Source organism: Mustela nigripes, chromosome 1 (genome assembly GCF_022355385.1).
Source record: "Mustela nigripes isolate SB6536 chromosome 1, MUSNIG.SB6536, whole genome shotgun sequence".
Taxonomy (NCBI): domain Eukaryota; kingdom Metazoa; phylum Chordata; class Mammalia; order Carnivora; family Mustelidae; genus Mustela; species Mustela nigripes.
This window is the reverse complement of record NC_081557.1, coordinates 245,952,521-245,971,643: the sequence shown is the minus strand read 5'-3', so window position 1 is coordinate 245,971,643 and position 19,123 is coordinate 245,952,521. Positions and strand designations below refer to the sequence as shown.

Genomic DNA, 19,123 nt, shown 5'->3' with positions numbered 1-19,123 from the left:
TAGGTTTCCTAGACTCCGGATGTGGAACTTGAACCTTAGAAAATTCACGGCAGCCAAGTCCCTCATTCGCTCATCTACCTGTTGCAGGACCACAAATAACGGTTCGTTAATTATGATCTGCAAGGGCCTCAAGCTAGTGCTGGAGAAAATCCCATGTAAGTGCAACACAGGGTTGGTACACACACTCCAGAGTTTAAAGAACACACTGCTTGTGTATCAGAGTAAGTGAAATACAGCTACAAGTTTTAGCTTTAAGCTGAAGAAGAAGGTGGGTTGGGCCTTTACCATATGGGAAAGGTGAAAGAGAAGATAGACACGTGCCACAGGGACCACCTAGACCATGCAGAGACACTATACATTTTGGCTTTTTTTTCTTGTGTTTTTTTTTTTTTTTTTCACTATACGTTTTTCAGCAGAAAAGTGGCACGTGCAGTAAGATACTGAAGATCTTCGAGATTCCAGGAAATCTGTGAAGAGTTCTGGTCCTCCGGTAGGCAGGAGGAATGATACATATGGTAAGGATCTGAGACAAAAAATGCATTATTCTACCGAAGAAAAACACATTAAAGGTTATAGTGTAATTAAACTACAAAGACTGACTCACAGATGACCTGGGTGAGCGAGTGGGAAGACAGGGTCCCGGGGTAAGGTGGGCTAGAGCAACAGGGTAACGGAACTCCCCCTCGGTGGGGGGTGGGGGGCTTTCAATCACTTCTGCAGGGTCATGGGGGAGATGGGGTATCTATCCCCTCCCCCACACATGCAAGGTCGGAGATAAGAAGTGACCTGAGTTCTGAAGGAGGAGGAAAAGGCAAAGGCAGCAAGTAAGCCACGCCAGGAAGCTCTCCGCAAGTTTGACAGGACTGGGGTGGGGAGACATGATCAGAAACGGACGGGAACAGGAGGGGCAAGTGCCCCGCTCCCAGGGTCTACCTGGCCAGTGGACGCACTTCTCACCTTATGGCCTGCATTGCAGGTGGGGAAGGAAGAGCAAAAATGCGTGAAGTTAAAATACAGGATCACATAGTCAAGGGTAAGGGCTTGTGGAAAAAAGAGGAACACAGAGAGTACCAATCTTGGAGAGCTCTTCCAGGCAAGAGGGCATAGGTTTGACATTTAAAAATCAAAAATAAACAAGCAACCAAAAAACCACTGCCAGAACGGAAGGGAATGGGGCACTAAAGAGGAAAGAAAGTTTCAAAGAGAGAGTGGTGGGTCCCAGGGCAGATGCTGAGCAGAATCAAGGGAATGAACGAAAGTGATCAAGGGAAGGAACCGACTGTATTGGTGAGAAAGAGACGGCAGGAAACCCAAGAGTACAATTTCAGGTGAGTGGAAATTTCTGCATGCTCCAAGGTTAAAGGCTCTATGTGTAGGCCTCTCCCTGAGGAGCTATACGGCCCAAGAAGGCAGAGTAATAGAGCTGCAGTCAAACAAGGTTAAAAGTTACAGAAGAGACCTATTGACACGTGAAGACAGAAGAGAGTCTGGGAAGAGGGACAGACCACGGATGCTCTAAAGAAGCAGGGAAACTGTCCCCTGCAGATGCACAGAGATGACGGGTCTCAATTCCAAATTGTTACCCAGACAAGTATCGCTTCTGGGCACCTTTTGACCATGGCTACCATCGTACCTCCCCAAGATCATGCCAAGTATACCCCAGACGGAAGACCCTCAGCAAACCTCAAGTCGCAGAAGGTTAACAAGGTCAATGACAATCATCAAACATTCTTAAGCACCAACAACATAAGAAGTGTTACAGACAAGACCATCCATACCCGCTAGTCTCAGCACCAAAATGGAGGGGCCAGAATATGGAAACAAAGTGCCTGGGATTGTTTTTAAAGTCTTACAGAGTGTTAAGTAATGAAACTGGGCACAGCAATAAATGGAGACACCAGTATTTCAATTATTGATCCCCTTTATAAAAGGGAGTACTTCCAAGCGGATAGCAGTGACATTGAACGAGTTTAGTTCAAAAATTCCTAAAGAATTTATACTGCAATATACTTCAATCAGTTTAGCTTTCTCAGGAGTGCATCTGTGGACAGGTCAATCCAGCTGAGTAAATATTGCTGACTTCCAGAGACCTACCACGCCAATGGAAGTGTGACCTAAGGCACGCCACTCAACTTCTCTGTGCCCCAGCTCCCAGATTTGGAAAATGATTTTAAAAAAAAAAAAGAAAAAAAAATATATATACACCCTCATCTCACAGAGTTTTTATGGGAATCAGAATTGGCTCTCGAGTTAAGACTCTAGATTTGCATCCCGGCTCTGCCAGGAGTTGAGTGTATGATCCTTAGGTAAGTTACCCATCAACTCTGTCTTGGTCTCCCCATTTGAAAAGCAGGGACGGACGGTAGTTGAACCTATTTCATAAGGCTACTGTACAAAGCTGTGTGTACTCAGAACTGTTTGGGGACCCACAGAAAAAAACATAATAAATGTCAGACACAATTATTCTAAAAACAGAACCTCTTATCACCCCTCCAATCAGTCCTGACTTACTCACTTCCTAGGAATATAAATGCTTCCATCATTTCCCAAACGAGTTCCCGCCTGACTTCTGCCTCCTTGGCAGCAAATCCTAGCCATCTTTCCTTCGGAGCCTCTGCCTCTCATCCTTGTCTGCCTTTCCACTCCTGCTGCCCCACCCCAGACCAGCCACTTACTACCTCAGAGAGATGACATCCTCTCCCAAAAGACCTTGAGCCTCCAGCCAGTCCCAACTCCCAACTCATCAAACCCTGAGATGCATCAGCCTAAAAAACAACCATCTTTCAACAACCCACTCCCAGCCTCAAAGACCATCCCAGAAGTGGCAGCAGCTAAGAGTGACATTACCTACAGCTTAAAAAACACTTTCACGGGATTAAATTCTAGCTGCCTCCACCAGACCCTTACCTGCGTCTCCTGTAAGACGGATCCTCAGGCTGGCTTCCGAAGGAGCCCATGAACAGCATCCATTCCTTCCTAGGCCCCTCTGTCTGCCCATGACCCCAGAACACACCTCCTCCACAAATTCACCTTCTTGCCATATGGAAAATCCTGTTTTTCGTGGGTGTTGGTCCCTAACCACAGTCACCTGTCTTCACTAACTCCATCTAACACGTCCAGCCCCATCACGCTCAGTCTGTCCTGATGCTCACTTGTGGTCTAAATCTAGGTCTCACCTCCTCCAGGAATCTTAAATTGTAATTTTCCCCTGGCAAAGTCATGAAAACATTCCCATGGATCCCTGAACACAGAAAAGACTGGAGGAGGGACAGGTTCCTAAACACCCAGCCCCTGTAACAGGTGTCAGCAGTCTACTGGGCTATCCCCAAGAGAGAACACATGTCATTTCTGCTGCTCCACTAAGAAAAGGGAGTGGCTCCATTCATCCATTCAACTCTTATGGATACATCCCAAAAAGGAGCCTCCAAATTTTTTTTTTTAAAGATTTTATTTATTTGTCAGAGAGAGAGGGAGAGAGAGCGAGCACAGGCAGACAGAATAGCAGGCAGAGGCAGAGGGAGAAGCAGGCTCCCTGCTGAGCAAGGAGCCCGATGCGGGACTCGATCCCAGGACGCCGGGATCATGACCTGAGCCGAAGGCAGCTGCTTAACCAACTGAGCCACCCAGGCGTCCCAGAGCCTCCAAATTTGAAATCCCTGGTTTCCATTTTACTTCTGGGGCTTTAAAAAATAAATTTTAAAATAACTGCCACCAGAGGCATTAAGGGTTTTATTTTCAAAATAAATTAGAAGTTCAAGCCTCAAACTCACCCTAGAAAATAAAAATAGAGCTTATATCAGAGTGGGACTCTGGGTATTATTAATTCTCTTTTTTCCAAACTATCTTGAACGTTGTTATGATGTTCTCACAATAAAAAAGACTAGAGATTCATGTTAAAAGGTCTGTACCTATTATATTTAAATATATGCTATGTACCTATTATATTTAAAGTTCAATACCAATAAGGTATTCCAACTGAGCTTTGAAATTGCTCTGAAATTACACATTTTAAAATGCATCTGGTACATAGCAGGATCTCAACAAATGTTTCTTGAATTGAGTTTTATCTACATTGGGACTCTCTGCATTAGAAAAATGTACTTCCCTAATTATGTTTGGCTAAGGATAATTTAAAAGTTGTTTTCTATTCTCTGAACACGTGTTAATTAATGAGCCGGGGGCGGGGGGGAGATGGCACAACTTACCATTCTGGGGACCACCTACCGTAATGTATGATGGGCTCTGGACTAGGAACTAGTCAAATATTTATATATGTATCCCGGTTACCTGGCTAAGTGCCGAACCTAGAAGGCAGTCCTTGCTCTCAAAGAGCATCAATAAGGGTGAAAAGGAGCACTTAGGTTGTAAGATTTTAACAATATGAAGATAAATGCCAACACACTCTCTATAACCTCTCTCATGTGTATAAAATTCAACCATACCCAAAAGAACTGAAAGTAGGGATGCAAGCAGATATTCGCACATCCATGCTCACAGTAGCATCATCTACAAGAGCCTAAAGTGGAAACAACCCAAGAGCCCGTTGATAGATCAACAGACAGACAAAATGTGGCAGGTGCACGCGATGGAATATTACTGAGCCCTGAAAAGGAAGGGAAGTCTGACCTGGGCTACCACATTCATGAACTTCAAAAACATGATACTATGTGAAATAAGCCACAAATAAAAGAACAAATGTGGTGTGATTCTACTTAAACACAGCACCTACAGTAAGCCAGTTCATTGAGACAGAAGTAGAGTAAGATTGCCAAGAGCGAGGGGGAGGGAAGAATGGAGAACTAATGAGGTTAATGGGTACAGCATTTCCATTTGGGATAATAAAAAAAAATGTTCTGGAAATGGAGAGTGGTGAGATGGGTGCACAACACTGTGAATGTACCTAATGGCACTAAATTGGACACTTAGAAACAGTACATTTTATATTATGTGTATTTTACCACAATTAAAAAAAAAAAACTAACATTGAACAAAACAAAACAACAATTCCTCAAAGGCCCTGGCCAGTGAAGCCTCAACCCGTCTCAGCTACCCTGGTTCTTTCTCGGCTGCCACTCTGACCCCCCAGTATTAGCCTTTGTGAACACCTTGACTTTGTTTTAAATCACGTCATTTAGAAAAACTGTTGTCATTATTTTGATTTGTCCTACACCGTTGTGCTTGAGGGCACGAGTGGCATCTTGGCTCCCATCTCTCTGCTACTTTACACAGAGCAGGCATTCATAAAAGCACTTTTAACTTTCTGGGCTGAGTAAGCTCCAAGTTTCCAACCACACGGACTCCAGCGCAGGGGATCCTGGGTGCCCACGACTCCTGCTCCCACCGTCAGGGTCACGTGGTCTTATTCTCAAACCTGTTTCTCAAAATTAGACTTGGGGCCTACTTTATACCCAAATTAAGAGCATGTTATGAAAATTGTGGAAATAGGAGTGTGTGTGTTGGGGAAGAGCTCCCTATCGTCTGGTAACAAAGAAATCTGCTAAGCGTGGCTCAGCTAAGACCAGTGTCCAATTAAATGTGGGTGAAACATGAGAAGACTGGGCAAGGGAGGCTCACACACCAAGAGAGGGGGGTGCTCTGCCTCCCCAGTGCTGTTTCGCAAGCAGGACACTGAAGGAAACGCAGTTAGAAACTGCAGACCTTGCTTGGATTCTGGGTGTGGTGTACACGGAGAACCCCTGCCAGTCATCCCAAACCCAAAGTCAACCAAAACTGCAAAGTCAAGGTTCTGCTTCTCCATTAGAAAGAATGCAGCTATCGACCTTACTTAAGTGACAATACACTACTCAAGGTACATCTGTAGTCTTGTATCCTGTCGATGAAGACACCCATTGAGAGTCCAGGCTGGGCTTGTCCTGTAGAAGGTTCTCAACCACTAGTGCAAGGGAGAGCCACCTGCTTGAGCGCGAGGCCCTACCTGGGCCCACTGCGTCGACGGCCCATCACTGCAAATCTTTTCTCAAAGATCCTCTTAAGGGCTTTGTACGCTTCACAAACATCTAAGCTGCAGAGACTGGGTTTACAGCCGGGGTTAAAAGTAAGGAAGTCATTTCAAAACCTTTTCTCCTCTGGACACAACTATAAGGAACCAGGTAAAATAACAGCGGGGAGGCAAACCCAGGTCGAGAGGCCTATTCTGGTCTTGAGGAAGTAGAGTGGGAACCGCAACTAAGACAAAGCCCAAAGCTCCACGGTAGCCACGCGACTCCTAAATTCACGTACTATTTTACCACAATTCATGATTAAAAAAAAAAAAACAAACTAATGATTTGTATACCCCCTCCAGTTTCTGACATACTTTTATATCCCCCCAGGAATAAACTGGATAAAAACCAAGATGGAAGGATCCTAGTAATTGCCCACAACCCCCATGAGGCCTTAAAAACAAGTAGAGGATACTGGAAATAGAAAAAAGCTGGGGTGGGGAGAGTGGCGGGGGGAGTATGAGCTCAATGAAAACCAAACAAATCTGAAAAAATGCTCTTGGCCCAGTCGGGGGACAAGGGGAGCCTGTATATCCACTCGGGGTCACCCACACAAAGTTAAGGAAACCAAGGGCGTATCCCAGAACAGCCCCGCTCTCCTGCACCGAGTTCATGCCACCCTAACCACAGAAGTCTCACAAAACCAATATAAACAAAATAAAAATACTGAAAGGTGATCGACACATCCCATGTCTCAAAGAGGGCAGCTACTCTACGGCCCAGAAACATGATGGAAAGGTCCAGAAGGAGGGACCATGAGAGTTGAGCCAGCAAGCCTTTGTCCATTTGCAAACATATATGTGTACAAGGGCATTCAAGGAGGGGAAAGGGGAAGACAAAGTTCTCAGACTAAGGTGTATGGTGGTCAGGAAAAGCTCATCCTGCAAGGACCGCCTCCCCACCAGCCCTACCACACCCCCAAAGGGATAAGCTCTCAGATTCCAAAACAAAATCTGTTACTATCTCCATCCTCCAAGCCTCACAGAGCGCCAGGTACACAGACAATGACGATAAATGCACGGTGAAGGAAATTACTAGATTTATTAGCTGTGCAGGTGCAGGACAGGGGAAGGTAATGGGGGACATCATCCTACAGAGCAGTACTTCTCTGGTCTTGGATGCTTTGTAACCAGCATTCCTGAAGGCTGATTGCTGTCGGTGACAATTTCTAAATACTCTTTTCAATTACGTATCATCAGATAGAAAGTAAAATAAATTCGGGCGGAAAAACATGAGCTTTCCGAGAAACTAAACCACTTTACAGCTACATACTCCCAAACATACCACCCAAATCCCTAGTACTCCCAACCCGGAAGAGCACCTCCATGGACAAGTTCAAGAACAGTCCTACCACATCACATGATTCCAGATTCACAAGTCTGCTATCTCCAAAGGATTTTCTGGGTAAGAAAGAGTTCGGATGGATCTTTAACCTTGTAATACAGAGATTAAAAGCACTTACCCAGGAGGGGCTCATGGTTAAAATCTCAGGTTAGACACGAGGTAAACAGTCAGTAATTGATAGGCTGTCTTCACTGTCTTAAGTCTTTCACTGCAATACTCCCATGTCTGTGGACTCAGAAACTATTCCCTTGGCATGGTGGAAATTTGTACTTAGTTCTTCAAAATGAAAGAAATTTTCTTTTGGCATGCCAGGGCTTGGGAGTATGTTAGGTACAGGATTTGTGGTGATTATATAAAATTTCAGTATTTAAGACTGTACAGTCTCAACCTGTAGCAATATACCATTGTAAAATGATCAGCATTTGAAAGTCAGTTTAAAATCCCAAAATAACAAAAAGACTTCACTGAAGCTGAGGTTTTGTTTTTTTTTTTTTTTAAAAAGCATCTCCAGGGCGCCTGGGTGGCTCAGTGGTTTAAGCCGCTGCCTCTGGCTCAGGTCATGATCTCGGGGTGCTGGGATCGAGTCCCGCATCGGGCTCTCTGCTCAGCGGGGAGCCTGCTTCCATCTGTCTCTCTCTGCCTGCCTCTCCATCTACTTGTGATTTCTCTCTGTCAAATAAATAAATAAATAAAATCTTTTTTAAAAATAAATAAATAAATAAATAAGCATCTCCATAAGTATATTTCCATGTTGGTCTAATGATTATGAACTAATTGACAGAAGGGAACTAAAGGACAGAGAAATAAAAGCTGGTGCATTAGTCATTACTGGCAGAGAAACGGATCCGTAACAAAGCGAGCGCTTCTGAAACTGTCTTCATTGATGAAATGGTAACTGAGTTCCTACTGTCTGTCCTGGGTGGGGCTGGGGACCAGGAAGACAGCATGGGCTCCGGGCCCAGTGGGGAAGACAGACACACAGAGAATTACCAAAGAATGAAGGAAACACAGCCCACAGAGAAATGGGAGTGGGGAGAACAGGGCCATGAAAGGATTCCCAGAGCTCAAATTAAAGACTCTGTGTGACCTGTTCAAGCTCAGAGGGAGAGGAGGAGAAAGTTCTACTAGGGAAGGGGAAGCACAGGTGTGTTCTTCTTATCAGTTATTCTGAATTGCTACAGCATCAAGATGTGAGGCCAGAGGTCCTGGGAGGGGGGCAGGACCACTGGAGGGTCCCCTTTGTCACAGGGGGTGAGCCCACTTTGGTGGGGCGCTACTGATGTGTGCTTGGGGGGGGCCGTCAGGGAGCAGTGAAGGATAGTACTGATGGGTGGGCTGGATCTGGGCAGTGAAGAAGCAAGAGTTAGAAGGACACCTGATTTGGGCTTAAGTGATGGGGACACGGGGTGCCAACAGAATGGAGGAGGAAGAACAGATTCAGAAGCACATTTGGGCCAGTGGGTGGGTGGCACTGAGACATCGTGGGAACTGGGCTGTGGTGGGGGGGCTGTGTCAGGCCACGAACACACAGCACACAGCAGGTGATGGAGGGTGGGGGTGGTAACCAGCAATATCCCCGAAATGATCCAGGGAGGGAGTGGGGAGTACAAACAGAACCCCAAAAGGAAATGACAGGCGCAAGGTAGCTGGAGGAGGATAGAGACCGGCAATGCCTCTGGTAAAGGAGAACCAGGAGACTCCACACAAGGTGGTAGAAAGGGCCTTCTAGATGAATGCCAGAGTCTCCGAGGACATGGCAGCAGGGAGGGGAGCAGAAGAGGACAGAGAACCAGCTGCATGGCCCTGGGCACACAGGGTCACTGGTCACGGACAGGTATGAGGGTAGAAAGAGAGCCAGGCCAGGTCCTGCATCCCTCATCATAACTGTACGGGAGAATCACCCACATCCCAGCCCCCCTCCCCCACCCGTCACACCAGGATCTCCCAGTGGTCCTGCAGTCCCAGGATGTGGGCGAGCAGGAGCCTTGAATGCACACTCTGCTGGGGGAGAGGAATCTTGGGGCCAGCAGGGGGCGGGCGGGGCATGGAGAGGAGGGGAGAGGAGGGGAGGGGAGGACCCCTGGAGCTGCAGAGCATGGGCAGCAGTGGCTCCCAGTGGGCTCCGAGTTAGAATAGGGGATGAGTAGCCACAGAGGCAGAACACCGCAGAGGAATGGGAGTCAGGGAAGGTCAGAAAAGCAGAATCGGCTGGAGGACACCTGACCTTGGGGCTTGATAATGTGCAGCCATAAGGTGCATGAGTCCATCTGGGGTGTAAAGGCACCAAAGCCAAGGTGAAAACGCTATGTTCCAGGGTCCTCTCTTCAGAAAAATACCTGTGGCGCAAAGGGGCCAGTGGTAGGACCCGTGAGTCCTGCATCGTCACAGACAGCCAAGGAAGAGTGCCTCCCCAGGCTCCCCAGCGCTAGAAAGGGATGGCCCGCCATAAACGGGGTGCTCTCCTCTGGGCAGACAGGGTCAGGCCGCATCACCCCCCTCCTACCTTCTCACCCACTCACCTTTCTGTGGGCTTTGCAGCCTGGGTGGATTCACCTGTGGTTTGGACCCTTCCTGCCTGCGCTGCTGAGAGTGGTTTCCTCCTAGAGGCCAAATCAGCTTCTCTATTCTCTGCCTTAACCACAGAACCAGTAAGGTGCGTGCTTGGAGAAACCCAGAACTGCCAAGTCACCTGTGTTGCTCAGCCCTTCCTGGAGTACTGGCGTTTCCTGCTTTCCCGGCTATTACTGGGATCCCCAGTTAAGGCATGTGTACTCGTCCTCTGCCGTAAAGCACTTCCCCCCTCAGATCCCTCAGCACTGGCTGGACCACCGGGAGAGTCCCTGAAGTTGGACCCTGAACGCCTTCCTTCCGGGGGCTCCTGATTCACAAGGATGCCACTAGTGGCAAGACAAGACCCCACCCGCACCACTGTTGTTGCTGTTTGAAAAGCACACCCCAAGATCAAGGAGATGTTAGATACTCTGCTTGCTTCTAAGGAAACAGACTATGAACACCTGGCAACCAAGATTCAAACTTCCAGGAAATGCCTTTTAAAGATAGGACATCTGTCGGGGCACCTGGGTAGCTCAGTGGGTTGAGTCTCTGCCTTTAGCTCGGGTCATAATCTCGGGATCCTGGGATCGAGTCCCGCATCAGGCTCTCTGCTCGGCGGGGAGCCTGCTTCCTCCTCTCTCTCTCTCTGCCTCTCTGCCTACTTGTGATCTCTGTGTGTCAAATAAATAAATAAAATCTTAAAAAAAAAAAAAAAAGATAGGACATCTAGCAAAGCTTCTCTCAGGTTGAAGGAGGCTAGCAAAATTATTATTTGGTTTCTGCTAAAATGTGCAGTATTTGTACGCTTTAGATAAAATGTAGAACAGCCTCATTTTACTCTTAAGCAGTTAGTGAAGGGTGTGAAGAGGAAAAAAAGAAATGTAATCGCGGTGAAATACACAAATTGTAGATTTGGAATCTTGGGCAAGCCACCAACATTCTCCAGGACTCAGTCTCCTCTTCTGAAAAATTATAAAGAGGCCATCAAAAAACCTCCAGGATTCTCAGATCTGTTATCAAACACTTGGGCCACATGAGGGTCAAGATCCAGGGGCTGGACTCAGCTAACTGTGGCAAGAACGGGGAGCAGTGATTCTCTTATGATATAAACATAAGGAGTCACATACTTTGTTTTAAAACTACTGTGTGAACACAGAATTAGAATAAGGTGCCTACTCGTGGCCCCTGGCTCTGTTGTCTTATAAAGTGAACAGGAAATGTGGAGAGGTGCGGATCATTCAGCACTGAAAGAAAGGCCCTTCTCCCCAGATTATTTTGCACACTTTCTTCTAGCCATGCATATATGGCCAGCAGCAAAGGCTTTCAGGGGACTACTCAATATACTTCCTACTCCCTCATCCTAAGAAAATTACAAGCCAATGCTGGAGGAAGCAGGACTTCCTCTTTTGATCTCAAAGACACACATGGGGAGGAAACCTTTCTCCGCCATTATGAAGCTGGTCTTTGGGGAATCAGATAAGGTCTGGGTTTGACAAACACAATACATCAGGATCCATTCCTACAACAGAAAAGAGGAACTTTCTCATTTCCAGGGGGGGTTTCCTAATAGCCCAGCACAGCTTCTATTGTAAATAGGCAGATTTCTGTGTTTCTGAGTTCTGGAAAGCACTAGAAATCAGAATCAGATAAGAAGCATTAAGGATTTGAATACAATAACCATCCCAAGAATCCTGCCACCTGTGAAGTCTGGGGCAGGGGTGGGGGGCAGGGGAAGCTCTTGACTTCTTTCAACTTTAACTTCCTTAACTTAAGGCAGGATTAGGGGGAACAAAGTGAAAACCAACAGCACAAAAAGAGCACGGGGAGGGTCAACCACACCAGTCCGAGGCCAGCTGTTCCCCAAGGATTAGCAGGCACCCAGGAAGAGCCCTGCCTGTGTGTCTCATCTCTAGCCCACCGTCCAGGCTCCATGCTCCCACCACAGAGGCTGAAGCAGATCCTGCTAGATTTTGCGGAAGGACCCGCTGGACGTGAACTGCCTTCACATTAGCATTGTCCTGGGCACACGGGGCAGCGTGGGCAGCACGGGCACGGGGATCCCCGACGCTTACTCACTGCTGAACCATCTCCTCCCGCCAGGAACTCAGAATTCCTCCAAACAGCTCCCCGGTTCAGGAGGGGACATGGGGTTGTGCTCACAGCAAATGAAAACCTGAAGAAATCACAACACGTGCCAAGCATAAGCTCTAGTTCTAACTCCACAGCATCTAATCCTACAGGCGTCAGATAAAATGCCAATACGAAGGAAGGGGCCGGCTTGTCAGCATTTACACACACAAACACAAATATACGCCAGTGGGGGCATTTAAGTTTTGTTTTTGTGGTGGCAAAACACATATAACACAAATTTACCATTTTGATCATTTTTGATTATACAGCTGAGTGGCATTAAACACATTTACAACGTTGTACAATTAACACCGTTTTCCACCTCCAGAATTTTTTTATCACTGAAACTTTGTACCCAGAAAACAACAACTCCAGTCCACCACCACTGGCCCCCAGCCTCTGGCAACCACCATTCTATTTTCTGTCTCTATGAACTGCCTGATCCAGAAACCTCACAAGTCGAAACCATAAGTTTCCATAAGTGGAACCATAAATATTTCTCCTTTAGCATCCTACTTATTTTTTTTAAAAGATTTTATTTATTTATTTGACAGACAGAGATACAAGTAGGCAGAGAGAGAGAGGAGGAGGAAGCAGGCTCCCTGCGGAGCAGAGAGCCCGATGCGGGGCTCAATCCCAGGACCCTGGGATCATGATCCGAGCCAAAGGCAGAGGCTTAACCCACTGAGCCACCCAGGCTCCCCGTGTCCTGCTTATTTAAATCAACATAAGGTCTCCAAGGTTCTTCTGTGTTGTGGCAGGTGTCAAATTTTCCTTTTGAAAGCTGAGTAATACTCCACTGTATGTACACATCACATTGGCATTTATCCACTCATCCTGATATTCTGGTTGTTTTCCTAAAGCATCTTGTCTTCAAATGTAATCTCCATTTTTAAAAGGCCTCCCTGATTTCCTAGTTCTTAAAAAAAAAAAAAAAAATACTAGGAACTAGGCTTGGCTCAAATAGATATTTAAGCTCATTTTCAACAGAATGGGTAAATCAACAAATTTTACTGGTGAATAAATTCTAAATCCTGCTTTTAATGGACCTGTCAGATAAGGGAGACTGCACCTTCCCCTCCATCCCATACACAGACCAGACAGAACATTTTTTCCTTCTGTTTCTACTTTCAAAATGTCGTTTTATAGCCACAGGGCTGGTTTATACCAAAGGAAGTAAAAACAAAAGTATTAATTTTTTAAAAAGGGACTTTTATCTGAGACAGTGGCCAGAGAAAAGGTTACCAGCATTGGTTAACTAACTGTCTTGCAAACAGACTTGACTTGGCGGGGACGAGTTTAGCTGCAGGTCTGGATAACTAGTGGGGTGTAATCCCCTCTCTCCCCTCTTTACAGACTAAGTAGAAACCTACAGATCATATAGGTTGAGTGACATTAAACACACTTGCAATTTGGCTTTGTGTTACCTCGCCAAGAAGAGGTTCCATTTTTTAGGTGCTAGAGAGAGCCAATGTCCAAGAAGGCAGGTGCGTTTTAGGGTCTGCAATGAATTTGAAAGACTCAGATTAAGGTGGAGGGTGAAAGCAAGAAGATCAGAGGTGTTCCTCCTTGGAGGGAGCTCCTATGTTGGGGGTGGGGAGGAGGGGCAGAACCACACTTTGGTGGAGCGCAGAAGGCGACATTCATTCTGGGTGGCCTCAGTGCTCTCATAAATTATAAGGCAGAGTCTCCTTCAGATGGCTCTTCAGGGAGGCCTACTGGCAACTTACTGTCAAATGCTTCAGAAAAAAAAATAATATGTATATACACAAAGGGAATGTGTCAAAATGTTAACAATCAGAGAGCCTAGGTGAAGGGTATCCTGGAGTTCTTTGCACTAATCTTGCAACTTCTCTAACTTTATTCAGCACTCTTCTAAAGACTAGAGCCCAGCTCAGGGCCTGGCGATCTTGGTGCTTCTCTGACCTTCTCAGAGCAAGGGAAGGAAACAACAGAACGGAATGGAAAAAGATGTTGGCTTTGGAGTCAGAGAAGCATGGATTCCAATCCAAGCTATGTGAGACTTTGGGGAAAATTCCTTGACCTTTCCAAGCTTCCGTTTTCGCATCTCTAACTGGGGGTGATATATTTCAGGATTCCTATTTCATCTCCAAATCCTACATGTATCTCGCAGCAGTAAATGGGGCCGTTCCTACTACTCCCCGCCGCGATGACTTGACAGCAACAGAGGAGGACAACGGAGTACCAGAGAAAGCATTAGAGCACGCTGGGATCTCGAATGGGCAAGCGAGCAAGCAAGGTAAGGCAGCGGGGGGGGGGGGGGGGGATGTGGAATGATTGCAGTTAGGAGGGAAAATGGCATCTGACAGACAAAGGACATGCACCAAAACATAGAATTATAGCCATGTGCGCTCTCCACGCTCCTGGCGGGCTCTGCAGATGATAGCTATCCTGATTACAGTTACTGGAGTGAGAAATCGTGTTTATGACTTTTGTTCTAAAACATGTTGCATTTATTGCATTCACTTAATCTAAAAAGAGTTTATAATAGGTATGAGAGAGTATGTTGTGCCTCAAATATTTAAAAAAACAACACCACCACACAATTAAACACACAATCAACAACTTTACAAGTAGGCAACAGATCAGTTCTATTAAAAGCAAGATTCCCATAAGTACCTGAAATATATTTCAGGATTCCTACTTCATCTCCAAATCCCTTGTCCCATCTTTACCTGCTGGGTCTTGAAAACCCTACCTTTAAAAAATAAAATGAGCCCTTGTTCGCAATATATGTATTTTTTTAAAGATTTTATTCATTTATTTGACAGACAGAGATCACAAGCAGGCAGAGAGAGAGAGAGGAAGAAGCAGGCTCCCTGCTGAGCAGAGAGCCCGATGTGGGGCTTGATCCCAGGACCCTGAGATCATGACCTGAGCCAAAGGCAGAGGCTTAACCCACTGAGCCACCCAGGTGCTCCTCAATATATGTATTTTTATAAACTACACACACGCAACCTATTGGCAATCCTATTAAATATCAGCATAGTGACTTACTGTCTTACTTGAGACAAATGCCCCCACCTGCTGCCTCAGGGAAGCAAAATGCCATGCTCTGTCCTTCTGGAACAGAAATGAAAAACCCGACTTTATCCAGGTCAAGACAAACCAACTAAAATAAGGCAAAGGAGGCCACCATCTCTGTTCTTCTAAGAAACGGACTTGGAAGTGGGTGGGAAGACATCCAGCGCCCCCTCATCAAACTTTATGAGCAAAGCAGGCAGCCCTTCTTGGAAGCTCTGAGGGTACAGGGGAGGGACAAGGGTCATTTACCTGAAAATTTCTCAGAGGCCACCTTTACCACTCTAGCTGCTGGCTTCTGGCACAGGTATCATGAACATCTCCAAGTTCAGAGGATTGGTCTCCTTCTCCATACCCCGGGGTAGTAATACTCAAGACCTTCTCTTGGGTGACCCAAAACCCAGGCCCCAAATTAGAATTTGGGTTATAAGAGTCTACTGACCCTGGGCAAGGGGCTGGCCCTTCCAGTGGTAGGACTGGATGGTGGTAGCCACTGAGACTATAAATCAAACTTACTAGGTGACATCTCTCTCCAACTGTATACATTAAGCAGCCCTATGACCCAGGGATAGAAAGGGGACTGCCCTCCCCAATCCATTCACTCATCCATCTAAAAATATTTACTAAATGCTTGCTCCCTGCCAGGCCCTTAGGCAGCAAGGAAATAAGCAAGGTCTATTCCCCTCACTGAATTTCGATTTAGCCCCATGGATGAGCAATGAGCCAGTAACGATACAACTGTATAATTACAACGAGGACAGTGAAGTGCACTGCACAGTGTGAGAACAGACCTGACCCACCCTGGGCGGGAGAGGAGGCGAAGAGAATCACAAAGGCAACACCAGTTGGGGTTCTGAAGGGGGGCTTCTGACGGGATGCGGGCAGAGGGGCAGCTCCTGCAGAAGCCACCAGGCGAAGGAGCAGGACACCTACAAGGAGTGACAAGAGCTGTGACAACCAAGGATACAGCTGGTGCTGTGTGCGAAACAGAGATGCGAAGGAGACTCTGGGTGCCTGGGGTGGGATCTGCCGGGACTGAATCAGAGAGGGACATGATTGCATCTGTCCTTCCAAAATACCACCTCAGGGCGCCTGGGTGGCTCGGTGGGTTACGCGTCTGACGCTTGGTTTCAGTTCAGGTCATGACTTCAGGGTCCTGGGGTCAAGCCCACATGGGGCTCTGCGGAGTGGGGAATCTGCTTCAGGTTCTTTTTCCCTCTTCCTCTCCCCGCTCGCACACACTCTCTCTAAAATAAATAAATAAAATCTTCAAAAAAGAAAAGAAATACAATAGAATACCACCTCTAGCAGGGCCACCCCACCCCCACCCAGGCACAGGCACGTGTTCTGAAGGCCCCTTGCAGCCTCTACAGCACAGCGACGATCGGCTGTTTTCCTGTCTGGACTAACCGAAATTCATATCTATCTTTTTAGTGCAACAGAAAGAGAACTGAAAATTGCACCCTGGTCCCGCCAGTCAAGAGGCCACAGGAGCTTAACCTTCTCAACGACCACTGCCCTCACTAGGTCAAGGCCCCAGTGACTGGAACACGACTGGTTGGCAAACTTCAGCCTGGACCGGGGTCACCTGGAAAGCTGTTCAAATGGACCCCGCTGGGCCCTGCTCTGGGCTTCCCATTTCAGTGGGGCTGGGGTGGGCAAGGAGAGTCTGCATTTCTGAGAAGCCCCAGGTGATGTGGTCCAGGACCACACGGGAGAAGCAGTTATTCCCCATCCCCCACAAGACCATCAGCTACTGAAAGAAAACCACGGCAACAGTACAGCAAAAAAGAAACAAAACAAAACAAAACAAAACAAAAAATGAGAGAGAGAGAGAGAGAGAGAGAGAGAAAAGAAAATGAAAGGAAAGGAAAGGGAAAAAAAGAGAAAAGGATAAAGAAAAAAAGATCCTATCAGTCTCTGTATCTTGGAAGTCAAAGCAAACCTACACAAAACAGATTTTCTTGAGTGAGCAAATCTGCCTGGCTTTTACACCTAGAAATCGGCCTCGCACTGGGTCCCCCTGACAAGCTTTGGCAGCCACTCGGGCACAGATTTCTCGAATCCCCAAGCTTTAGAAGTGGGAAATGTTGCAGAATTCACCAGTCACAGCTAAAGGACTCCAGAATAGTGACACTGGGTGGCAAATACAACTTCTGCAGCACATCAGACTTCAATCTGGTGCACTCCATCTGAGGGCCCAGAGCCCGAGCCCACGGCCCCCTGTGGATCCAACGCAGGGCTCAAGCTCCCATGCGCAGTGGGTGAGAAACAGAGCAAACAGAACAGGCCTCTCTCCCAAGACCATCCACGTTCTTGCACGTGGCCCAATCAAATAACAGACGTGTCTTGGTGAGGAGTCAGATACCATCCACCGATTTTCTAAACCGCTGCTCAGAAAATTGCTGCTATAGTTAATTCTGCAGTCATTCTACATTTGAATAAACAAAATAAAAAATAATTAGACCAAAACAATCACATTGGTCTAAAAGTACACTGATGGACAAAATTAGTTTATTCAAATTTGTTGCGACATTCATCAGAACACTTGCTGGTCAATTTGCTTAATGAGTGCTCACTTTTCCCAATTTGCTTAATGAGTGCTCACTTTTCCCTTAATTCTTCTTCGGTGACATTCACTTACAACAATACATTAAGCCTGCTACCCTTTCACAAAGAATTCTTAATGACCAGCTCTGTTTTCAAAATTATTTCTTCTCATCTCTTCGTAGAAAATAAGAGGGAATGTCTGAAGTGATCTTACTGTTTCCCAGAATTTTTTTTCAAAGTTTCCAATATGTCCACTAAGAAAGTTTTACTCCTTCCTTATATGATTTTATTTTTTTTTAAGATTTTATTTATTTAATTGACAGACAGAAATCACAAGTAGGCAGAGAGGCAGGCAGAGAGAGAGGAGGAAGCAGGCTCCCTACTGAGCAGACAGCCCAATGCGGGGCTCGATCCCAGGACCCTGAGATCATGACCTGAGCTGAAGGCAGAGGCTTTAAGCCACTGAACCACCCATGCGCCCCCTTATATGATTTTAGAATACTGGCTATCCTGAAAAGCCGTGGGGATAAAGAGGCCGATTCTAAAATTGTAACCTTCTAGTAGGTAATTTAAATCAATGGCCAACTAAAGGAAACTCAAGTTGGAGGAAAGAAATTTAGTATTTTTGGAAATCTAAATTAATATTACATCAAGCCCTAGCAGCATTTTTTTAAATGACTGTAATTAAAGATATGCAAATTTTTCATGAGGAAAAAAAAGCTGAAAGTGAAAAATGCACCTAATTAAGTAATGATTTTATCTTTATTAGATGGTATTAAAAGTATTAATGTGGCTTAATGCTTTTAAAACCATAAAATAGCATTCTCTCCTTCAGAACTCAAGGAATATTACACCAAACAATGGCAAAAGTGTGTCACTTCTTACACATTTCCCTCAGAAACAAGAGGTCAGATAGAAGCTTCCTGGTACTCTGATGATTTCAACCATTACATTTTGCCATAAAGAAGCTTAGAAAGTTAATGCCAGATCCACCATAAAGTGTTCAGTTCCAGTTTTCAGATGGCTACAACCACTAACTTTTCTCTCTTACAACCCATTTTTAATAACTTATTTTGGAAGAAAATTATTTTTTAAGTCAGCTACCAGTGACATTTCAAGACTTTGTGGCTTTGATTCCAATTTAGTAGACCGAAAGTTTACAAGTCTAATTTAAAAAGTCTATGTAGGGACACCTGGGTGGCTCAGTTGGTTGAGCATCTGCCTTCCGCTCACGTCATGACCCTGGGGTCCCGGAGTTGAATCCCACATTAGGCTTCCTACTCATGGGGGAGTCTGCTCTTCCCTCTACCTTCCACTCATGCTCTCTCTCAAATAAATACAAAAAATCTTTTTTAAAAAGTCTATGCAGATTCTTAGAGTGGAAGCAGCCTCATTATCGGTACCCACCCGAACCATAACAACAGACAAATAGAGCAGGACCAAAAACCCAGGAACAGCATCTACAACAGAACCAGGTGGTAATGTATTCCCACGAACCCTAT

At 46.0% G+C, this 19,123-nt stretch overlaps 1 protein-coding gene across 4 annotated transcripts in view; it reads right to left on the bottom strand.

The window, feature by feature from the left end:
* KIT (KIT proto-oncogene, receptor tyrosine kinase) overlaps window positions 1-19,123 on the bottom strand; it is an 86,277-nt gene that overhangs the window by 50,075 nt on the left and 17,079 nt on the right. The window lies entirely within an intron of this gene.